Source organism: Coptis chinensis, chromosome 5 (genome assembly GCF_015680905.1).
Source record: "Coptis chinensis isolate HL-2020 chromosome 5, ASM1568090v1, whole genome shotgun sequence".
NCBI lineage: Eukaryota > Viridiplantae > Streptophyta > Magnoliopsida > Ranunculales > Ranunculaceae > Coptis > Coptis chinensis.
The window spans coordinates 38,235,628-38,256,618 of NC_141460.1; positions in this window are offsets into that span (position 1 = coordinate 38,235,628).

Consider the following 20,991-nt stretch of genomic DNA (forward strand, 5'->3'; position numbering starts at 1 on the left):
GGATCCACCACCCGATGAACCACTAACCAACCACCATCCACCTGAGTTACCACCTCCTATAATCCAACCATCTACCATAACTAAGTCATCCATTCACCCACCATTTAAAAGGAACCTCGATTTTGCCCTTGAGCCAATTGCCTCAGAGACCATCTATAATTTTTTCAACCCTCACAGTGAAGAGTGTTTGCCTAGCACACAATCCCATGAGTACACCATTCCGATAATTGAGAGACAAACTCTCGACCGAAAGTGTAAGTGAAAACCTAGTTTGTCTTATTTTTTTCATCTAAGCTTAATGAAAGACATCGGGATCCACACTTCATTCCCTTCTCACCTAAAGTATCGCTAATTCATCTTTTTGGTCATTCCAACTATTTAAAACAATTACAACATGATGGTTTGCATATGTTCTTTGATAGGATGCATAAGTTTTCATTCCTTTGCTTACATGTTTGCTTCCAATTATACAATATTATTCGTTTTGGGAGTGCATTTAGTATCATGTTTTTATGGCTAGACCCCCAACTCTTCCGACTATTTGTTTTATAGTTGACCACGATCATCCACTTTGTGCCACCCCAGTTTCATGCTTGTTTGGGGGTGTGCACGCCTAGGAAATAGAGAATCGGCGTAAAATGACCCCACATTAAGTCTCGAATCGACTTTAAAAGACCCCGTTTTTAAAACAAATTTTTACAAACCTATTTTCAAAAATTTGTTTGGGGGTGGGTGTTTGGTTTTTCCATTCTTGATCACTCAAATTCCTATTCTTACCCCCACCTCGCCTTGAAGAGTAGCTAGATTTCTTCTTGTTTGTTGTTTTGATGTTGTTTTTTATTATTTTTAGTAGATAGGATGTTACGTTGTTAAATTCCGTAGTTAACTTTGAATTTGGTAGTTAAATGTTGTTTGAATTTCAATTTTAATATAATGTTGTTCTTTTCAAATTGTGCATAATTTTTATTGTTAATCCCACCTTCCCGAATTGTTTGGGGGTGGTATTATTTATTCTATCATGATTTGTAGAAGATCCTCCATTTTAGAGTTTGTTTTGGAGTGAAGGTTGAGAATATTGTCATAATTGGCATACCTATGATTAGATGTGGTGGTATGATGAAATCTAAGAGAGTTTAGAAGTTACTAGTCTAAATCCAAAGATAAAGATATTAGGGTTGTTATAGAATCAAGAATATGAGTTGTTTCCGTTTTGGGTTCGAAATTTTATTGTTTCCGAAATTGCCTTAAAGCTTTTGGCAACTTACCGATTCGCTTTAGCAATTCAAAACCTATAAAAACTTCATTCATTCTACACTCACAACCCACACTACACCTAACTTCCATTTCTCACCTTTCACTCCCACGTTTCCCACGTTTACGTCACATTTTTCACTTAATCAACACCTCGAGCACGCCGCTCCTACACTTTTGTCGAAATTTTGTTCGAGCGCCCACGCTTCAAAGTCAGCGACTTCGGCCAAACACCGGAATTCCAAATACACAGCGACTTCTCGCTTCTAGTTGATGGCGCTTCAGCCTGACTTCCGTCGACCAGAAAAATTCCAGTTTTTCGCGGGTTGTTCCCAGTTCATTCGCAGCTGTTCCAGAGCGTAGTTCGAGATGACATCTCCTATAATAATACTGGAACAGTCTTTCAAAGGATTTGTTTCAAAGCACTACTTATGGTGCTTGGTTTCGCAAAGTGATCACACACGTAGGCGGGAACCGCTTATGGTTCTTGCTAGCATTTGTTCTTGGACTTGCTATGCCCGGCTGAAATACAAGACCCATGGTGCTATTGGGTAGATAATATGTATGTCTACACTTATGAGTTTTGCATGAGTCGTATGGGGCAGGCATTTTCCGTATCCTCGACCAAGAGGAATATAACGTCGCCCCTTGGTAGCCTGTCCATGAACATAGGAACTGTTATGTTTTGAATCATGCTAAACATTTTAGGGGAATGGCATTTTTCTTCTGTGAATGATGCCACTTGCAGCGTCTTCCTTGCTTTAGCCACGGGACGTATGTGCCATGACCTTCCCAGAACTTTGATGTCTAGTTTAGCTCGAGCCCATAGCATGAGGCATAAGTACCTTCTTATGCCTGTTCTAATTTCCCGTATTATGCTATGTTTCTTTCCTATTTTTTGTGCCCGTTTCACGGGTTAGGTTGGGGTCGACATTGTGAGACCCACCAATTATATTATCGGATATTTTCGTGCAATGACTTGGCAAGGGTGGAGGATACAACCTCATCAGGTTGCACCTTACACCCCATCCGACCAAGTGGCTCTTAATAGGTTAGCAATCATAGATGAATAAATGGCGTGAAGCATGGCAAATTATCATGGCATGGCAGGACGTGAAGGAACCTCACTTCTTTATAGAAAAGGAGGATGACGAGTTAAACGCTGAAGTAGAGGTATGTTTTTAGTTTCAGTTAGTGTCTGCTTATGTCCCAAGCAACTTATTTCTTGTTAACCCCATAATGGATGGAACTCTTTATAGAGTTAAGGCGTCCGTTTTCTTTTCTATATTAGTATGTTATAACCTTGTTTTGCAGATGTTCCAGAATTTCACGCGTTTCCATGGTATTTTTCCTACCCTCTCTATTTAAATACTTTGAGGACAAAGCATGTTTCTTGTTTGGGGGTGGGCATAGAAACACGTGTAATTAAGGCATCTGTTAGGATATAGATATGTATAATATGCACTTGTTTTCTAGTAAAAGTTAAAAATTTCAAAAATATAAATAAATAAGTTTATGCTATACACTTAGGAATATTGGTATTGTTTTCTTTCTCTATGCTCTTAACAATCTAGAAGTCTCACGTAGCTTTTGCATTAGAATAATTATTAGAAACTTAGGTTAATATGTAGGTAATAATCTTTGCATCTATCTATAAATATATTACATGAGTATCTATGATTGTTAGCAGTAAGTTTCTGAAATCTAGGCTAGAGTACTTATTCTACAAATCCTGTGAGAATATAGCCTAAAGCCTTATATGAAATGAAAACAATTGAGAAATGACACAAGGGAGAAGTAAAATCCGGATAGAGAAATCACACGTCCACTTGCTTGATCACTATACCATATCCTAAGCGAGAATTTAGGCCTCTTTGGATCGATATAGCCAGAAATTCAAACCTATGAATTATTTTCCGCTAGTCGCCCCACTAGAGCCTTTCATTAGCCCTTCCATAAACCACAATTCCTTTACCATGTTAAAAAAACAAAATAAAAAAATATATATAAAAAAAAAAAAAAAAAAAATCAATCAACCTACCCATTTTAGAATAAGTCTGAGAATAGAATGAGGAAGAAAGAAAAAGAGAAAAACCTGTGTAAACAAAAATTAGTTAGTTGCTTCAGGAAATAAAGAAAAGAAGTTTCCATCCAAAGAAAAAGAAAAATAGAAATAAATCAAAACTCCAAAAATAGAATAAAAGGGAGTCAAAAGCCAAAGAAAAGAAAAAAAAAAAATATGGCTAAGGATGGAAACAAAGTATAGAAGCAAAAGAAAATAACAAGGTTTTCTAAGTTACATAATATGAAGACTCTATTATCTCAGACTTGTCCTTTTGAATATCCATTTCCTTCCTTCTTAAACCATCTCTTAATCCCCGCAACACCTAATAAAGACCTCTAGCTCAATTAGGAATAGGTTAGTGTGATAGTAAGTGGCAGATGTGTTTGATCGACTCCGCTTCCTAGTGTGTCATTGAGGTTGTAAGGTAAAGTGTGCCCACCGCATAATTGGAGTAGCGAAACTTGAGCGGAAAAATCAGAGTGATTTTTGTCTTGACTTTTATGTGAGGACCTACTTAAGGATGTTATTCCGAGTTTTCAGAAACGGACCTGCTATTGCATTTCATAGTATTACTCATAGTATATATATTTGTATCATAGATGATTGATTATTATGCATATATTAGTTTAGGTTTTTGACTTGGTTATTCTTATTCAATTGCTAGTGAGATGTATAGATAGTTGAGACATGAATGAGGAAACAATAGTTTTATTTCTTAGTCATTGTAGTATAGATGAAGTTTGTGAGTACCTTCACTGGAAAACTCTCACGAGGCTATAACTTGTCCACTAGGGAATTCCTAGTGGTTTAAGGCCTTGTTGCATATGGTCAATGCAATCGCGACTCAAATGAAATGAGAGTAGTTAGAACTCCATTTTTGGTCACTTATTCTAATTTCTCATATTTGCTTGAGGACAAGCAAAATACTGTTTGGGGTGGTTTGATAAGAGCCCAAAATTGTAGTTTTAACCCCTTAACAATCGTACTTTTTTAGACCAATTATGTGAATAATAAGTAAGAGTTAATCGACACGATTCGTTTTTTATGCATTCCGTGCTTCAAAGTCCATTATGTGCGAAAATGTGCCACTTTAGCGAGATAAAGGAGCAAAGGTCTGTTACTAAGGAGTTCCGTGATTAAAGGCCAAGTTTCGAGAAGACAAAGCCTTTCTAAAAGCCCGGTCAAAAGCTGAAAAGTCAACGCGGGGAAAACAAAGACACAAAGTCGTGAGAACTTCCGAGGACATATCTTTGGACTCAGACCTCGGAATGGGGCCTACCTTATGTCAAAACGACCGGCTCGGAAAGGGCTTTCCAATGGTCTAAGCCTTGACCCAATCAGAGGAGCAAAAGTGGACGGAAAGTCTGTTGAAGCCAACTGCAGCTGAATAGGCCTTTTTGGACTGAAAGAATTGGGTTTTGGGCCTGACTCTCTGGCCCAAAACATAGCTCCAAGCCCATGCACGATTTTTGGATCTGAATGTATAAAAACAAAAGCTTAGCTCTTTGTTAATGGTAGATAGTTAGTTTAGAAAATAAATTAGGTTAGGATAAGAAAAGTAGCCATTAAACCTTAGTTCTAGATCTAGTTTTACATTAATTAATTAGTTTTTATTCTTGCCTTAAATTTAGTATTAAATTATTGTTATTGCTATTCATTAGATAAATAAAGTTAATTAGTTCTCCATAATCTAGTTTCATTTTCATTTATTTATTAGCTTAAATCCTTAGATTTACTTATTTGTCATTATTAGTTTAATTCAATTTTTGCATGAGTAGTTTCGAATTGAGTTTAAACAAGTAAAGTTCAAATCTTTATATTATGTCTTGTTTAGATTCCATGAGAAATGATAGTTTAATGACTCTAGGCTAACCCTCCATTAGAGGGGTTGAGGAAGCCTCGGTGAAAACTTGATTTTGTTAGCTTAGAATTAGATCACGATAATCTATTCAATTCTAGAAGTAATTAGTTCACCATGAGAATGGGTTTAATGCTTCACATGCTAGTTATTACTTGGTAGAGATTGCCATGAATAGTTAGGGATTAGATTTACCAAATTGAACATTTCAATTTGGAGTCGCGACTTCGATTCTTTGTTAGTAGATTAAGTAGAGTTAAAGGCGAATCAATCCCCCTAATTCCTTATCATAGAGTCCAGTTAGTATTTCTGTAGTTGAATTATCATATCTTGTTAGTATAAATTGAATCCGTAGTATAATCATAGAATAGATATTTCATATAACACATCACTCTCACTGTTCCTTGTGTTTGATAAATTGAATTCTATTTAAGTCTTGAAGGTTTAAGAGTGGAACGAATCCTTACTCGTTGTATTGCATGATTTTGTTTTGAGAGTAAGAAATATTGATTTAAACGTAAGAACGGTAGGATTGCGTATTAGTGTTATTGTAGCATTAATATTTAGGATTCTACTGTTTTTTCGGGTTATCACTTGTCATTTGCCCGTTGAATTGGAGCACCGTGTTATGTGGGCTATAAAAAGACATAACTTCAATTTTGATGAGGCGGGTGTCAAACACAAGTTGTAATTAAATGAGCTTGAAGAAATCCGTAGCGATTCTTATGATCTCGCGAAGGATTATAAGCTAACATGAAACGTGTTCATGATAAGCAAATCTTGTGCAAAGAGTTTGTGGTTGGTCAAAAGGTCTTGCTTTACAACTCTCGTTTGCATATTTTTCCCAGGAAATTAAAAACCCGTTGGTCTGGTCCTTTTCTGGTTACTGAAGTCACACCTTACAGGGCAATCACCTTGGTAAATCCCAAGGACAATAATACCTTTCAAGTCAATGACCAACGGTTAAAATATTTTCATAAGTTAATGTTCCCTGATGTGGAGGAAGTCCTTTTACTGGACCCTGTCTATGAGGACTGACCTTTGTTGTTTGGTGTACTTCCTATCACTTCCATACATTGGTAAGTGCACCATTCAGGTAATCGGGCCCTCCTATTGGAGTGTGTGGCTGTAAGTATCAAATCCTAAGTCCACGTTTAACGTAATTCACGATTTCCACTCTCGCATGTTTTCTCAGTTTTTGAGTCATGTTTATCTATGGAGTGATTTACGTCTTTACTGCTTATTGTTTTTCTTATATTAATCCGTATTCATAAAAAGTAAAAAATATCAAAAGCATAAAAGTAGTAATCTAGGAAGTCTCGGAAATCTGACTTTAAAAGACCCATGTTTAAAACAAATTTTCTAAACTCTATTCTATCAAATTTGTTTAGGGGTAGGGTGTTGGTCTTTCCATCCTTGATTGCTCAACTTTCCATTTTTGTTGCTTATGCCGTTTAATCGTATTTTGATTCGGGTTAACATTATTTATGAATTTAGATTTCATTTGTTCACATAACTTACATCATTCACGCACTTTGAGGCATTTTCCACCTTTTTATATGTCAACCACAGTTAGAATAGAGTATTTTATGGATCATTGGATTGGAAATTCTCTCCTGATCATTTTCATATCTCATTCACAAAAATCGGACCAGTAACAAGTCCATAATTTAAGTTTTAAGTTTGCGCGCATAGGGACACAATGGGCATTTTCCGAAATTAGTTGGGCTTGGGACCAAATAGCTTGGACACATGTGCGCGGCACGTGCGTCTCCTACCCTAAAAATCAGATTGTGAGTTGTCTTCTCCAATCCGCCTCCAAGCTCCATTAACGAACCAAACCTTAAAGAAAAAAAAAAAAAAAACCACCACCACCGAATTTAACCACCACCGATGTTCTCCACTCAAATCAACCCACCCACACCAAAATTTGCCCTATCCAGTTCATCTTCTTCACCTCTCTCTCCAACAGTTTTAGAACCAAAAAAAAAAAAAAAAAAAAAAATTGCCCAAATCAACCGACCACTCAAACCAAAGTTTGATTTCTTGTTGCAACACCTCTCCTCCACCTTACCCTAAACCCATTTTCGATTTCAAATATCAATGGCCCAAAAATGCAAAATCCTAATCCTCCTGGAACAAGTTTTCAAAATAGAACATTTTGCACCATTTTACGATGACGAGATGAAACGTAGGAATTGGCAATGGTTGTGGTATACGGAGAATGATTTTTACCATGAGGATTTGGTTTTGAATTTTTACAAGAAGCGGGAAATCGAGGGGAGGAAGATTTTTGTGAAGGTAAATGGTGCGAAGAAAGAGGTGTGTGCTTCAATGTTGACTCACATTCTGGGCATTATGCCAAAACGCCACCTTGTAGCCACCTTGCAAGAACAAGAATCCCAGTATGGGGAGGGGTGTCGAGGCGTTGATGAGAGAGACTGTTTTGGAGGGACAGTACAATGCAAAATTGCATTGCGTCTGACAGTCGTCTCTGAGAACCAACCAACTGGCTATAGCTCAGTGGGTTGGTAAGAATGTCATTGGGAAAGAGAAGTTCATGACATCGATGCGAACTGTGCTGCCGCGACGCATTCGGGTATTACAGCAACAGAGGTATGATTTTTGTATCATCGACTTCTTGTTAACTATGATTAGAGGAGTTGCAGTAAGTACCGCACCCTTTCCTATTCTGATTACTAAGATTATGATGTCTTTTGGTGAGAAACAGAAAACTGAGCGGATTATGTTGAAGTTGCATGCAAATGCAATTCCTTATACAGAATGTATTCAGAAAATGTGGAGATTGCTTGGAGATAGGGTTGTGGAAAATGTTAATTCGGATGAGGAGGAGGACACGACATGTTTTGATGCCAATGCCTTGGAGAAGTGTAGTACGGATATGGAATGCATGTCAGTGCTGCATCGTGGTTTGCATTCCTTGAACCATATTTGTGAAAACTTGCGGAATAGGCATGTTGCCATTCATGATGAAAATGTGAACCTGCAGAAGACTGTGGAGACAAACGTCCAACGCGGGGATGAGCGTTGGGTAGAGATAACGGAATTTCTGGAGGGACAACGATGGTTCCAAGACGAAGTTCTAAGACGTTTGCAACCTTATCAGAGTCCTATTTCTGGCAACTCTGACAGGCTTGAGCGTCGTCGACGCAGGACTGACGGCGTTGGACTATTTTCCTCTCATGGCGAGTAGTGTAGTTGTTTTGGATTTAGGAAGTTTCCTTGTTTTCGTAGAATTTTATTTCAAGTTGTTTAGTTTATTAGTAAGATTTGAATTATGTATTTGTTTACGACTATTTGATCGTTAGTTGAATTTTTAATCTAATTTGGTTTTTGTCCAAGCATGCGATGATTTTTCCATGAATCTTACCTTCCCGAATTGTCTGGGGGTGGTATTATTATGTTTTGCATTGCTTTTATCTTACCTACCGTTTTAGAACTTAAATTTTGCAAACTGTGAACATATGATGTTGGGAATGTTGCCAATATTGGTGTGGCTAAGATTATATATTGTTGTAGCGATGAAATTTCAATGAATAGAATTAGAAAGTTGCTATTTTGAATTCAACCAAAAAGCTATTGGTTTATATTTGGAATATGCACCTAACTTGTTTCTGTTTTGGTTTTAGAATATTTTGTTTCCGGCAATTGCCTTAAAAATTTTGGCAACTTATGGATATTCGTTTTAGAAACTAAACCCCTCTAAATACTTGATTCACTCTACCCTCACAACCCACACCTCTCACCTTGCACTCTCACCTTTCACTCCTCATTTTTCTCTTAGTTTTCCACTACAGAGCACTCAAGTTATACAGAGCGCACCACGTGCCCTATACAGACTAATTCTGAGCGCACCCTGCACTGTAGTGCCTGGACCTCGACCAAGACAGGAGCGCACCCTGCACCCTGACCTTCGTATCCACTAAAATTTCTGATTTTTTGTGAGTTTTTCCAAGGTTGTTCGCAGCACTTCTAGAGTGTATTTGTTATGATGACACCGCCTCATATCATACCGGAGCAGTCTTTTGAAGATTTGTTCTGAAGTAACATCTATGGAGGATGGTTCCTTGATAGAATCGTGCAATCAAAATGGACACATTTACTGGTAAGTCCTAATGACTCGTATTCCCCTCAACTTACTGAATATTTCTATAATAATTCAAGGTTCTTTTGTCGACCAGATGGAGAACAAATGTTCTCTTTCATAGTTAATAATACGACTATGGATTTCAGCAAGTTCTTAGTTGCTTTTGTTGTGGGACTGCCTATGCCTGTTCCTACAAACTCATGGGGATACCTGACTAATAATGCATATCATTATAACTATGAGTACTTCCACGAGACTTATGGGGGACGGGTTTTTCATGTAATGGACTGAGGGCAGTATAACTTAGCCATTGGTAGCCTGTCCCTCAACGTAGGCCTTACCATGTTCTTCATTATGATGAATATTTTAAGAGATTGGCAGTATACTTCTGTGCATAGTACTGCTGGTGACGTTTTCCTCGCTTTAGCTAAGGGACATTTCCTATATGACATTCCCAAGGTTTTAGTGGCTAGTCTAGCTAGAGGCCATAGTATGAGGCATAATTACCTTCTTATGCCTGTTTTGGTTTGTCGTATCATGTGCTGTTTTTTCCCTGATTTCTATACCCACTACACGGATTGGGTTGGGGTTGAAATTATGAGACCCACCAATTGCGTTGTTCGTTCATTTCGTGTTATGACTTGGCCGAGATGGAGGGTACAACCTCAATGGGTTGCTCCTTACACCCGATCAGACCGAGTAACACTTAACAGGTTAGCACGGGTTGATGGTACATGGAGAGAGGCTTGGCAAGTTATCATGGCGTGGCAGGACGCAAAAGAACCTCGTTTCTATGTAGACAAGGATGATGACGCTTAAATGCTAGATAAGAGGTAAGTTTTTATTTTTTGTTCAGGTTTTCTTATGTCCCAAGCAATTTACTTTTTTTGTTACCCCATAACGGGTGGAACTCATATAGAGTTGCGTCTATTTTTATTTATCCATATTAGTTTGTTTTAACTTTGTTTGCAGTTGTTAAAAAAATTTCACGCGTTTCCATGGTATTTTTCTACCCTTTTTATTTCAATACTTTGAGGACAAAGCAAGCTTTTTATTTGGGGGTGGTATAGAAACACGCGTAATTTAAGGCATCTGTTAGGATATAGATATGTACTATATGTACTTGTTTTCTAGTAAAAAAATCAAAAATTCAAAAATATAAATAAAAAGTTTATGTTATGCACTTAGGAATATTGGTGTTGTTTCTTTCTCGATGCTCTTAATAATCTAGAAGTTTCACGTTAGCTGTAGCATTATAATAGTTTTTAGAAACTTAGGTTAATATGTAGGTAATAATCTTTGCATCTTCCTATAAATATATTGCATGAGTATCTATGTTTGTATTGACAGTAAGTTTCTGAAATCTAGGCTAGAGTATTTATTCTACAAATCTTGTGAGAATATAGCCTAAAGCCTTATATGAGTGAAATATTTGAGAAATGACACAAGGGAGAAGTAAATTCCTAATAGAGAAATTACACGTCCACTTGCTTGATCACTACGCCATATCTTAAGTGATATTTGTAAAATGAATAGTTTTACCTACGAATAATATTACGATGAAACTCAAACGCAAGTAAAACTAAAACTGAACTCGTGTGTGTTTATCAAAGATATTCTATTCTCGGATCTATCGAAATAGAGTTGGAATAGAAGATTCGTTCCACTCCTAGTTCTTTAGAATTCATGTTTTCTAAGATTATCAATCTATCCAAAGTCAATGAGAGTTTTACGAATTTATACTATGATGCAAATTAAAATAACAAGATAAGAATTTATACGACTATGAAATACTAAATTGAATACTAGATAAAGAAATTAGGGGGGATTGATTCCACCTTAACTCGACTTTGCTACCTCCATCAAATTAGGTACTTTTAACTAATTTCCATTACTCTTTATAATTCATAGACATCATCTCTTTTAGCAATTTGGATTTCATTTAGCAAAACAAAGTCTGCATGGGACCTGTTGAATGTCCATTTTATATAGCCATAAAGTATTAGTTTGGGACTACAACAAAGTTGTTGATGTTGTATCCCTGGGATTATTTCTTACATTTTTTCTCAGTGGAATGACAACAAAGTTGCTGATGTTGTATCCTTAGGGTTATTCATATTTTCCAATCAATAAATTGTTGGAGCTTCATGTATTCAAGTTCTATTGTCTTGCTCTAATAGCTTTCTAACGACGATAATCTAAAAGGAATAATGTGATCTGGGTTCTTGAAGTGAAGATATAACTGAGTACAATTAATCAAGACATAGTTGACAAGTTAAGTAAGCTCAACGTAGTAACCTATCACCCATACTTCTTTTAATCTTAGAATCACACTTGATATTGAAGATGGCAGAAGGGTGTTCTTCGGAGAATTATAAATTGAACGCGTATTCTTCAATAAGAGGTGTGTCCTCTAACTGGCATAGGGTGTTGCTACTGTGAAAAGTAAAAGTCACAAATAATTTTAAATGTGAATTGATGCATGTAATTGTAGGCTTAATGGAGAACAATATGTTTTGTTCTTATTGCAGATATCGCCAATTCAGTCTTTGATTGGACACACAAGAAGGATATGGATCATATGGGTTCAATATCTCAATTAGAAAAGCCACGAAGGATTCCTAATCTTTATAGGTGCCCCCTTTTGAGCTCTCTCAAGTGTCCACGTTAGTTTTTTAGATTTTATCTAACTGAAAAATTAATAACAACGTTGATTTCAATGAATTTTATATGGATCTTGATCCAGTTGGAATAATCAACAAGATAGATATGAATGTAGCTACCGACAATTAAAGTGACTGGCTGAATCAAATTCTTCCTCTATGATCTTTTCTAGGGGGGAACAACACCATCAGAAAGGACTGAATCTCAATATGGTATTCTCTCTAATTTTATTTTCCAGGCCAGTTGATTTCTTAAACTTCAATTAGATTTAAGAAAAGCCCAAAGTCCAAATAAGAAACCTACCTATGTTGGAAACCTTATAAGTTATAACCAAAAGAAAAAAAAGAAAAAGAAAAAACTCTTTATCAAAATTGATCCCAAAACCATTCTCTTTCCAGTCACTCAATCGATCTTCTCCTCGCCTCTCCACCCTGGTACACTCTCATAAACAATAGGTTTTGTTTGGTTTTGACATTTAGTACTAAGATAGCAATCATCAAGGTTTGCTTTTTATTTTATTGTTTTGGATTAGTTGTGCTTAAATCTTTTATTTTGATTGTTGGCTTGATATGAATGATTTGATCGTCACATGGAAACCATGAACACACTCTCTAGCTCAATGATTAGATTGTATACACAATCTCCATTGCTGAGCTTAATGATTTATAGCAAAAAAAGGATAAGATTCTTCTAATAATTTGTTGGAGTAATTTAGACATGTTTAAACAATGATGGAATTTGTGTAGCATGTCACTGATATGCACCCTTGGCAGAGATGCAATCCTCCCTAGCTGTTTCATGGAGAAAGAAGGAAAACCTTTATCGTGGACTAAATTCAAGAGGTGTGGTGAACAAAGAATTATCAGCGTAATTGGTGAAAGCGTCAATACCATTGATCAAGGTAAGCTTTTTTTTGGTTTAAATATACTTATCTCATTTTTTGCCTACTTCACTACTTTGATGAACGCCATTTATTGTTCATTTTGTTGACAAAAGGATTCAAATTGTATGTTCTAACACTAAATATAAGGAGTATATATGACTTAAGATTGACATATACTTATCATTTCTATTGAATATTGATAGGTTCCTATTGTAGATTCAATTCTTTGATTTCTTATTTAACTCACACGCACACGCACACGCAACCGACACAACCATAGTTTTTGTAATTTTGACGTCTTCTTTGAAGGTTGATGAACTGATGAACTGAGAGACAATTGCACCTTCGGTCGACTCAACTACGACAGACAAATATGAAGATGGAGATACTTCAGGTCAGTTCATCTTATCTATTTCCTTTGCTCGAGACTGGGTATCTCTTTCAGATGAATAAGAAGATTAAGTCCACTGTACTCACTCATCAAGTAGGAAATTTGTAGGCACATCTTGAATTTGGAATTGCGGTATGTTCTTCGCAACCTCAGGAATTCCCTTTCTTGAGGAGTTGAGAAAGAAGGTCGTGTATATGGACCTAACTATGGCAGGCCAATAGTCCCATTTGAATTTGGAATTGCGGTATGTTCTTCGCAACCTCAGGAATTCCAATAAGAAATCGTTTTTTTGTTTGCATAATGATAATACCCCTTTGGTGATATTGGTGTATTTGCTCAAGTGATTTCTTATTGGAATTTTGGATTGATGATTGTTTTTTAGAATACCCATTTGCTTGTTTTGTTTGCTTTTATGGACATCTCGAATCTTTGATTGATTTACAGAAATTTTAGAACACAAATTTATAATTTTGTTGATTTAAGAGACACCTGAGTTAATGATGATAGTATCCATTTGCCTGGTGATATAGTTTTTGAAACTGAAGCAATATTGTTGAACCCAGAACAAAGAAAGTAACACAATTTCCATTTCCTTGATAACCCCAACTTTTTTAACCAAAAACAATGATTCGGCAGAAAGAAAAAAAAAAGTAAATCCATGCCCAATTTCCCCATTTTCCATTGTTCGCCCTATTAAATACCAATAAAAATCAATTCCAAATAAAAAGAAAAGAAAAACAAACAAAAGTCCCAATTTTTACCCTAAAAAAAAACCAAAAAGCTAATCAACTCTTTCTCTCATCTCCCATCGCATCTTATTCTTTCCCATGTCAACAGAAATTCTCGCCTCTATTCTTCACAACCAAAATTTCTCGGCCACAACTTCTTTACTCTAATAATAATAAAGAAATTGTATTTTGAGATTTTGTTGAGAAGGAGAAAAATTGGAATTGGAAGTAGTAGTTATAGTAGAGGGTCTTCTGTGAAGAATTGGTGTACTGTGAGAAGTGTTCTTCAATGATTTGACGAAGAATATTAAAAGGAAATCTGATGCCTAGGGAGAAGGTGGTGTTGACCATCAAGGTGCTACTTTGCTTTTGGCTGCCCATTTATAATGAGTTCCGGACGATACCTTTTGAGAGTTATGTTTGTAGATGGGAGTCCATTATGCTACGAAGACTTCCATAGAGGTTTTTAGGTTTTTCGTTTTTGTTTATTTTTCTCTGGTTTCTTTCCCCTTTGGTTCTTTTCACCGTTCATGTTTGTACGCATAACGATATCTCATCCTTTTTTATTTTATTTTTAATATATATACCTTTACCGAGCAAAAAATAATCTAAGGTACTATTTCATGCTCTCGCATCTCAACCCAATTTGGGGGTTGAAGTTTCAATCTTTGACGAACACTTTCCAAGCTTTTACGTATTTTGTTTAATTAATCATTAGTTAATTAACTAAACATAGTTAATTTTTGTGTTTACCGCTTTCATTGTTTTAAGCCCACCCACCCTTCCCTTCATATCCTCTGTGAATTAGTAGCATGTAAAAGACACCCATTGTTTTCAAATATGCATTGATACATGTCTTTATTTTCCTTATATATTTGGTTCTGCTTCGACAAACTTTTTTCAACTATGTAGGTAAGATGAGTGAACTTCAGTAGAAATTAATGTACACTTTAACCTCAAAGCTAAATTAAACAGGTGGATATTGAATGCCTTTGAGCAGTAGTTAGAGTCAAAGTTAAGAAGTTAAGTTTTATTTCTTTTGTCATTCAATGTGAACCTTGTTACTATGAAAGTTCAGTTTATCAATTGCATGTTGTAGCTTTGGATTCTAAACCAATTCCCTACATTTCTAATTGGTTTTGCATTGTTCCATGGAAATGATGTTGAACCTCAGTTTATATATCATCAGGTTTGTTTTTCTCTCAAGTATCTAATCAGGTGCATTTTGAGCAGGTCCCATCAATGGTGGGTGCTAGGGCAGCATGCAGATTTCCCAAGAAAATAGATTTTTTTTCCATCAGGTAAAACCTACATACAAGTTCGTCTTATCTGTTGTAGAGTATGTGCACTCGAGGTTGTTCACATAGTACATATTAGATCATTCACATGGCGTTCAATTCACTATTTAGAAGTTAAGCATTTTCAATTTTCTCTGTTCTTTTTAGCAGTCCCTTTTCAAGCTCTCTAAGTATATCCCCTCACTTACCGGATTCAACTCCAGGAAAGAACCCCACCAAATTATCTCTACTCCAAACTCATTCTTCAATTTGTAAGTTTCTTAATGATGAAAGGAATAAAATTTAGGAACTCTATTGTTTAAGTTTCTTAATCTAATCAATGACTTTCATTATCCTCATAAATCTTTAGAGGTTCTATATTAGTTAGTCATTTTACCAAGTACAAAGTATTTCTTTGGTGACTGTTAGTCACTGCTGCTGGTTAAATGAGGGATAAAATTTTTGTCAGTGATATTAGCACGCAATACAAGAGCAGTGGTACAACAGTGGATGTTAAAGTTGATACCTGTTCTAATGTAAGTTGAGAGTTCTCAATAGAATTGCCAAATCTTTTTTATAATTTTTGTATGTCTTTGTTTGTCAATTTCTGCATGCTCATCCTAGTGCCCAATGGGCATATATTTTATCTAGGATACAACCCACTTGGTTGTAAAGCATTTACTGAGTTTAAGTTCATTTTTGCAAGGTTCATCATACTCCACTTTCCGTGTACAAGGATACAGACGCAAATGTCATCCGTAATAATCAGCCAGAATTGTCAAATATGGATGCGACATCTTGGCTCACTTTAGGAATGCGGTCTAAGAGGAACAAAGAAAATATTGCAATTCCTACCACGTGGAATACCATTAAGGTAGAATCCATAGTCACTTCGCTTTGTGTCTATTTGTCATTTCCCAAAGTTCGCACATACCAATTTATCGAAATTATTTGACTAGATTTAGAAGAAACCTGGGTCTAGAGCAGTAGCAACGTCGTCCAACACTTTCATTGAGGTGTTTGTTAATGAAGAATGCATGCAGTAAGGAATTTAGCATTGGAAACTGTTATTATGTTGTCCTTTTTCTTTTCTAGTGACTCCACTGTTGCTCAGTCATTGTTTTTGTTACATCAGATCAACAGTGACAAGTGAAAGTGATAAGTCCTCAATGTTACAACTTAGGCAAAGAGATACTAGAGACCTTAAGAAGTAAGCAATTGCCATTAAATATTTCCTTTTCTAAGTATTGATTGAAAGTCTGATCTCCATGCCCTCCATTTATATTACAGGGTCTTCCTGATGGAGTTATGAGATCTAAAATTAGTCTCCTCTTCCTATTATTAATATGGTAAGTTTTTTCTATTGATTTTTTTTTTTTTTTTTTTTTTTTCATCTAAGATGTCATATTCTTCAAGTTAAAGTTCAAATATTTAATCACATGAGCAGCTATGCAGTGTCTACTTTGGTTTGATTTGGTGTTGATGTAGTTTGAGGTTTACTTGATAGAAGCAGTCATATACTTTCGTCTTAGTTTAGCAGTTTTCTTTTTAACGGTTTTACCACTGGTGAGAATAGTTGAGGAACATTGATGGAAATTTATTTAAGGCAATATTCTTACAAATCATGGAATCCTATGGGATCTTATACAAGGAGGACTAGAGCATGCTAAAATATCATAGGAAGTTTAACCTCATTCGACGTGGGAAACTATATTAAGTTTGCTTAAGGTTGAATGGCGTTGTTCCTATATGAGGTTAGAAACTTTTGTTGCAAGTCTTCAGGATTGTTTTTTTTTTTTTTTTTGTTGAACAAAGAATTGTCTATCTAATGGTGATCATATTGCAATGTTTTCCTATCAATTTTGTTTATTGTGTAGACAGATTCAAAGTCTTAAGGTTCTGAGTCATTCTACTTATTATGTAAATTCGATTTTGAAAATTAACAATATTGGACCATCATAGATAATACGTACAAACATTTTCCACGATCTATTTCATTAATTAAAAAGGTAATGGCCTTCATCCTCCTATTCAACTCACAGGTATCTGCAGTACGACATACTTCACACATTGCAGTCAAGTTTTCAGAGTTCCTGAAAGATTGATAGGCATTCTGGAAAGCTCTCTTCTGGGGCTTGCTAGACCAAGTGGGAAGAGCGAAACTTGACAAATCTCGTAGCTACTAAGCTAACGACAGCTTTCTAAAATGGCTACCCCATCTGCTATGATTTGGGGCTCACAATAGTTACACCAAATTTTCCAAAATTTTCAGTACTGGGAAAAGACGCCCACATGAGAAACAAAGAAACTCAGATTTTGGAAACAAAGATACTCACACTTAAGGCTCATTTGAGACACGCATGGCAAACATTAATATATGACACTGTTCATAGAATAAGAATCATATAAGAGAATGAAGAATGTATAGTTAATGCATCCAGGGTTTGTGGAGATAGCGTATGCTATGCTCACCTATTCTCCTAACTCATTATTCTTCTTTATAGGTTTCGTTACTTTTAGGTAGTTGTTACCGGAAACTCTTAGCATTTTTTCGATAACCTAGAGCGCATATTTATCCCGCAGATCGGGCTGTATCAAATCTTAGTCATTAGGCAAAGAAGTAGAGTAAATGCGAGATCAAGAACACTAATATTGAAGGAAGGATTAAATGAGCAGAACTGGAATCAACAAATATAGATAGTATAATAAACATGCAGAAGATGATATCAACCAAAACTATAAATCATATATAGAAGCAACCATTCGGTTTTGTTTTCTTAGTCATTAAATGGGTTCCCAATATTAGTATAGAGAACATGTTCTTTAATTGGATACCATGTTGGATCCAAGTGATTGGTCTACCAGTGGAACGGCAGACCAGGTGATGCAGTGCAGATTCGTGCTGAGAAATACCTTGATGAATATGATGGTGGTCGTGAAAGTATGAGAGGTTGCTACAAGTAGTATGAGGGCACACGCGCTTAGTATTAAGCTTGATGCAAGCGTGCACGCGCTCAAGGCTAGAGGATGTTACAGTAGAACGAGGGCGCACGCTCTTAGTGTTGCCCTTCTTACAAACGTGCACGCGCTCTGGGCTTTTCTGTGGGCTTTATGCGAACAGTCGCTTGTTTTGTTTATTTTTGGTAGGATTGGTTCGGTGAATTCACCGCTTGTTTATTTTAGGGTTAGGACGCCTATTTAAAGGCTTAGGAGAAATGTGATAGGGCATTCATTGATTTTATTTAAATAATTCCGTCGTTTCTTGGTTAAAGAATGATTAGTTGATTGTTTGTGAGCTAACACACTTAATATTACATTAGTTGGTATTAGATTCAGTTACGATCTGCAATATGCCTCGTCAAGCAGGAAGAGGACGTGGTAGACCTCAGAGAGAAGCTAATCTAGACAATGTGTATGCTCGTGATCGAATGGCCGAACTTTCAAGGCAGGTAGCAGTGCTAACCTGCCAGGTCGAGGCCCTCAATCGGCAACCCGACCAACCACAAGACCGTGAACCACAGCTGATGGAGGACGATCTGGAGGCAGAGGATAATAACTCCTTTGCCGATTTGGAGGAGATTGACAATTTCCCACGTGTTCCACAACACAGAGGGAACATACGCTGGGAATCTGGTTTGGAAATTGATCTGCCCGAGTTTCATGGTAGCCTACAACCAGACGAACTGATTAATTGGCTCGGGACTGTGGAAGAAGTTATAGAGTTCAAAGAAGTGCCAGACGACAAACAGGTGGCGCTTGTGGCAACTCATTTTTGTGGTCGCGCTATGGCTTGGTGGCAACAAAATGAAGGCGACTTCGTCCGCGCATAAGGTAAGTCTAAAATCGTGGATTGGGGTAAACTTAAAAAATATCTCTGTGCCAATTTTTTTACCATTCAATTATACGCGTGAATTATTACAACACTTTCAGAATTTGCGTCAAGGTGCCAAATCTGTGAATTTACCATTTATCAGTTATTATCTCGTGTCGAACTGACAGAGTCTGATGATCAGTTGGTGGCCAGTTATATTGGGGGGTTTCGTTCTAACCTGCAGGATGCCTTGAACCTGTTTGATGTTTTTTCGGTCTTTGAGGCTCATCAACGTGCCTTAATTCTAGAAAAACAACAGAACCACAGGGTTAGTGGTCCTGTTCCCCGCACTCCTAATGTTCCTATCACTAAGCCGCAGAGTCCAGAAGCTCTTGGTCGTGGCACTAATTTGGTTAAGTGTTTTTGTTGTGGTGAGATTGGTCACTATGCTAACAAATGTCCAAAACCGCCTACTCCTGGTAAGATTTTGTTTGCTGAGAATGAGGATATTGATGACGATCCCGTGGGTGGGTTTCTTGGGGCTTCCATTTTTTATGTGGGCTCGGATGACATTCCGGAAGAACTAGTCACTGGTGACAGGGGTGAACTTCTGGTGGTGCGCCGACTGTGTTTTACTCCTAAGGAGACTGAGGGTGATGGTTGGCTCTGCAATCATATTTTCCAGTCGACTTGTACCATTCTTGGAAAGGTCTGCAAGCTGGTTATTGATTCAGGTAGATGTGATAATGTTGTCTCTTCTAAAGTTGTTCGTAAGCTTAACTTGGCAACTGAGAAACATCCGACGCCTTACTCTCTCTCTTGGCTGAAGAAAGGCACAGAGGTAACAATGACTAAGTGGTGTTTGGTTCCTTTTTTTATTGGTTCTAAGTATACTGATAAGGTGTGGTGTGATGTTGTTACCATGGATGCTTGCCATTTGTTATTGGGTTGCCCCTGGCAATTTGATCGGCGGGTTGCTCATGATGGTTGGAAGAATACTCATAGTTTTCAGTTTGAGGGTGTTAAAATTGTGTTAGTACTGCCTCGGGAGCTTGTGCCCACAGCCTCAGCCGAGCCAAAGTCTTCTTGAACTGCTCGGTGCTAGTCACGTGTTTATTTTAATGTGTGAACCTAACACGCCAAAGATTGATGTGCTAACATGAAATTGAAAATTGGATGCAAATGTATTGAACTAACCGCAAATAATAATTAACGAGAAATCGGAAACTAAATGCAACTGCATTGAACTAACCTCAAAAAATAAATAACGGGAATTGGAAATTGGATGCAACTACATTCAACTAACCTCAAAATATAAATAACAGAAAATCATAAATTGGATGTAGATGTATTAAACTAATCTCAAAGAGTAATTAACGGGAGATTGGAACCTGGATGTAAATGCATTGAACTAATCTCAAAGACTAATTAACGAAACATCGAAAACTGGATGCAACTGTACTAAATTAACCTTAATGAATAACTAACGAGAAATTATAAAGTGGATGCAATTGCACTGAACTAACCTCAAATAATAATTAACGGAAAATCGGAAACTTGATGCAATTGCATTGAACTAACCTCAAAGAATAATTAATGAGAAATTGGAAACTGAATGCAATGTACTACATTGAACTAACCTCAAAGAATAATTAATGGAAAATCAGAAACTTGATGCAACTGCCTTGAACTAATAACCCTAAAACAGGTTTGTGTTATATGTAGGGGGAATAAATATCTCGACAAATATAGTTTTACATTTTAAGTAGTGTTTATCATAATTTTTTTATTATGATTAAGAATGTCATATTATTCAAGTAGCTTCAATATTATCTTCGTCACATTGGGCATTCTCACAAAACTTCAATCAAACTTCTATTATTAAACCTAACAACAAAAAGAAGTCGATGAGTTTTATCAAGGTTTTATGCTTCATTTTTATAAAGAGTAGTGCA